The 4,361-nt window shown below is 43.2% G+C and overlaps 1 long non-coding RNA gene across 1 annotated transcript; it reads left to right on the plus strand.

Moving 5' to 3' along the window:
* The first annotated feature begins 236 nt into the window (after positions 1–236).
* Positions 237–1,548, plus strand: LOC121973801. Its single transcript, XR_006109763.1, has 5 exons — positions 237–526; positions 680–811; positions 874–973; positions 1,044–1,171; positions 1,488–1,548. It is a non-coding gene; the product is annotated as an uncharacterized LOC121973801 (long non-coding RNA).
* The last annotated feature ends 2,813 nt before the right edge of the window (positions 1,549–4,361 follow it).

A 4,361-nucleotide genomic window follows, 5' to 3' on the forward strand; every position in this document is an offset into this window, starting at 1 on the left:
TATTATTTGTGTGAGATCTTGGAAAATTTAATTAATAGGGTTATTTGAGAAAATAGCCTTATAGAATTTTTTCGGAATTTTTAGAAATTTTCTGGGAATTCTTCGGAGCTCGTACGACTAGTTTTGAGGGGATCAATTCCGGGTACAAATAAAGTCTGTTTGGGATACCCGTTTAAGTGAGGAAATGTTTTTATTATATAAATTCTTTTTCCTTATTTCCTCTCCTAAAACGCCGATTGCCCGAACCCTCTCCTTCCCCCGACTCTGCTCTTCCTCTCTCGTGAACAAGCGACGCCGACGCGAGGGATGCTCCAGCTCCGGTGATTTTTCTTCCCCGGCATCGACATCCATTGAGCTCCGATACTGCCGAACCCTTCTTCCTCTCACTCTGATCTCTCTGTTCTCTCACGGATGATCCGACGACCCTTTGGTGGCTAGGGCACGGTGAGGAACGAGGTTCGGTGCCGCTGGATCAAGTTGTGCCATCGCCGATCACCGGCGTGAAGAGACAATTAGGGTTCCACGGGTAAGCAATCAAACCTTCTTTCTCGCTGTGGTTGCGTTCTTGTTGCTATCCATGCCCTAGATCCATTGCCGGTGCTTTGCCCCTTCGGATCATTGGTGCTAGATGTTTAACCTATCAGATCTTGATCCTCATTCTTCTTTACGGCTGAATTAGGTCACGGATTGGAGGGGATCAATGAGTCTGTTCTATGGGGATTCAATTGAAGAGGTGTTTCTTGAGCTATGGTTGTGCTTGATCAGTAGTCTTCCTGCTGGATTCCTGCTTGATCCGATTGATAGCAGCAAGGTGAGGTTCTGTTCCATTTCTATGGTGTTGAATTCTTGATCCGAATTGTGTAGTGGATCCAGCGAGGTGCTGTTCAGTGGGTTGTCTAGCTCCAGCAACAACTACCCTTCCTGGCAACACCACTTCTTCGTGTGGATCTACAGATCAGAGCTAGGAATTAAGGTAAGATGAATTAGATTGTTGTTGGAATACTTGGTTAAATCCATGATCTCCTTGTGTTTGATCCGAACAGAGGAGTGAATTCCAAATAGGTTCTGTTCTGTCCTGTTTTGTGGATTGGTTGGCTTCAGCAGTAACTCATCTTGGTCTCGGCAGCAACAATCCTCTTGTCCCAACAGCCACAGTAGCTGTGGAATTGAGGTATGGTTTTGATCTTGCTGTAGGTTAGTTAATTTAGGTTTATGATATGATTAGATTTATTTACGTAGATTTAATCTAATGGAATAATTAGGGTTAAGCAATTAACCCTAGTTAACTATTGGATCTAATCTAAGTTTGGATTTCTAATCAAATTGGTGATTAGGGATTAGGTAACTAACCCTAGTCGACCATTAGGTTTAGTTAGGTAAGTTGTGGTTATGATGATTAGGGTTTTGCCCTAATTTGATTTTAGGGATTTTATTTGGCTATTCTTGGGATTTAGCTAAATAAAAAATATATATGTTGTTTAACGCAGGACTCTGTTTCGAGACGGGCGTCTCGGCTTCGGATTTGGATTGACTGTACCTTCTATTGGAGGCGGGTACTCTTTGACTTATCTTTTGATAATGTCTTATGATATGTGTAGCTTATATATATTTACTAGTGGTAGATAGTAGATTATTTCTTCCCTGGTCTTAGCTAGTTGATACCTATCACATGCTTCATCTGCTAGTTGCTTTACTTCAGGATTGGATATTTTATCTCTTGCCATGTGTATATATGTTCATAGAGATGCCTATCTATAGTGCTCTACTCTACTAGATTAGTTGCCTTACATGTGTGATACATGCTCTTGGATTCATGATACTTACATCATTGTTATATGTGATGTCTTTGGATTTATGTTGTTTATATCATGGTTATATATATGCGTTTACCTTTTGGGCACACACGTATATGGAGGAGGCTATGTTCAGGTATGAGCATCATGCACCATCCCGCATGATTGCATGCGATTCACGACTCCATTATTGTTGAGCTCGTCGGCCAGCTAGGCCCGCACACAACGTGTTTCACTGCATGGGTACAGCACAGTAGGGTGTGTATGGAAGTAGCTCAGTAGCTCCTTGGTCCGCTCATGGGTAGTGTTGACTGTAGCGTGGGATCCCCGTCATCGCGTACCGTGAGTTGAGAGCGTTACGCTCCCTCACTATGTTTGAGGTAGGAGGATAGGTGTACTCCGGCAAGATCCCGTCCATTCGGTCACTCATCGGCAGTAGTGCACGACTGTCATACCTACTCGGTCTCGCCATCGTGTGCGAGATACTGACTAGCGTCAGGGGTGACCATGTCATATTGCATCATATGCACATATTGCATTTATTGTGATTGTTGCATATTGGATGATGCACTTGGGTGACTGCATATGATTGACATGCATACAGGATACATGCTTATTTGCTCCGACTATCTTTATCTATGTATGTCCATAGTCATTGCCCAAGCCTCGCAGGTGAGTACAGTTTATTACAGTTATGCATTTTCTTATTATTCTTGCTATAGATTGTGCTTTATGCCTATTGTTGGTTATTACGGTTTATTTCAATATCTGTTATTCTGTTAGGAGACTATACCGTAGGTTGTATGGTTAGAGATGTACTATCGATCCTATGGTTTAGGAGACTGTACCTTAGGTTATTACCGGTGGATATATATTGTATATGTCTATTGGTTTACTCACGAGTTCTTTGAACTCACCCGTTATTCTTATTTTTCGTGTTGAGGCCGTGGAGATATTCCATTGCTAACCCTTCACGCGAGGATTTCTAGATATCGTTTCAGTATTCGCTTTTATACGTATATGGGTTTGTATTGTGGACTTTATGACGAACATTGGGTTTGCTACTTTTGTTTTCCGCTGCGGATTTTCTCACTACCTCGTGGCTTTGTTTTCTTCGTAGTAGTGGAGTAGGATGTTTACATATATCTTCGAGGATTTTATATCGTTCTTCCTTATTAAACTGCGTGGATTGATTATATGTTGATTTTTGTGGAAATGTTGAATATAACTGCGTGGATTGTTTCTTATTTGTATTGTATTATTCCGGCCGTGTGTGGCCGAGGTATAGAGATATATGTATTCTGGATTCATATTGTCACCTGTACAGGGGAGATGCTGTCGAAATTTCTTCGGACAGGGACTACCTGGGGCGTGACAATATTTTTGGTATCAGAGCCAGACTCACGATACTTGATCTTCGTTTTAGATTTCTCGTGTTCTGGAGTTTACGAGTTTATCTGGGTATTTTCGGATGGTACGGATTTCCGTCGACTTACTTGTTTCGGAATTTCGAGGTATTTTGACGAGGTTTTAATTGGTTCTATTTGGGGCTAAGCAGCGACAGGATATCTCCAGACGGCAAATAGGTAAAACAGGTAATTTTATAGTTTTTATACCTGTTGTGATATCTGGGTAATATTTTGTTTACTGATATGGTACATACACGTGTTTCGATACTGAGACGTGGTCATCCACGTAAGAGGCCGATAGATTCTCTGGAGATAGAGTCTCCAGAGAGATCTGCTCGGGTCGAGCTTGTCTGTCAGGGACAGACTCGTCAGGATATTATAGGCACGTCGGATTATAAGACCTCGACGGTTCCGACTTCAGAGGTACATACCTCGACTGTACCACTAGTGGTATCACCTTTAGTATACTCGGCACCCACTCTAGTCGTGCCTACTACTGCGTACTTGAGGTATGAGATGAGGCAGAGATCTGGTGGAACACGCAGCGCTCGATTATAGACGAGCAACATATTACTTGGACGAGATTTAGGGAGGCATTCGAGAGTCAGTATTTTCCCCGGGCGTATCAGATGACACGTCGGCAGGAATTTTTGAGTCTTCGGCAGAATAATCGTTCAGTGATGGAGTATAATGCCGAATTTAATTGGTTGGTTAGATTCTGTCCTGAGTTGGTTGCCGAGGGTAGATCTCGTATGCTCCAGTTTGTCCAGGGACTGGACGGGCATCTTCAGCTGGAGATGTCTGGTTTTGGTACTTCATCATACACCGAGACACTGGATAGAGCTCTCATGATTGAGTCTACTCATCGGAGAGTGAATGCAGATAAGAAGAGGAAACAGACTGATCGGACTTCCGGACAGAGCCAGCAGCCACAGACTACTGGACAGCAGCAAAGCAGTCACACTCAGATGGGTCAGAGTACTTTGGGTCATCTGGACGACCCCAAAAGTCTGGACGATCTTCATCAGGACGTTCCCGGTCTTCTCAGCAGAACCGGAAATAGTCCACCGGTGACTCTCACTACACCCAATGCGGGTCCTGAGATCACATCACCTCTGCGTGTACTCTGGGACAGTCAGGTTGCTATTATTGTAAACTG

Source organism: Zingiber officinale, chromosome 4A (genome assembly GCF_018446385.1).
Source record: "Zingiber officinale cultivar Zhangliang chromosome 4A, Zo_v1.1, whole genome shotgun sequence".
Lineage (NCBI taxonomy): Eukaryota > Viridiplantae > Streptophyta > Magnoliopsida > Zingiberales > Zingiberaceae > Zingiber > Zingiber officinale.